Genomic DNA, 208 nt, shown 5'->3' with positions numbered 1-208 from the left:
GCCAAGGACAAACTCCGCGCGTGATCCAGTGGGAAACCGATGCCCGCCCACTTACCTCGCAGACGCGGGCGGATGGGCGGCCCCTCGACCCGGCCAGCGAAGGGCCAAGGACTCAGAGGACGCCCATAAGTTAGAGGGATTTCGGGAGTCAGAGTGCAGCCTGAGGGGATATTTCGGCGTCAGTGGCTATGGGCGAAGGGCATTACAG

This window comes from Penaeus monodon, chromosome 25, assembly GCF_015228065.2.
Source record: "Penaeus monodon isolate SGIC_2016 chromosome 25, NSTDA_Pmon_1, whole genome shotgun sequence".
In the NCBI taxonomy this organism is placed as follows: domain Eukaryota; kingdom Metazoa; phylum Arthropoda; class Malacostraca; order Decapoda; family Penaeidae; genus Penaeus; species Penaeus monodon.
This window is presented reverse-complemented; position numbering follows the sequence as displayed.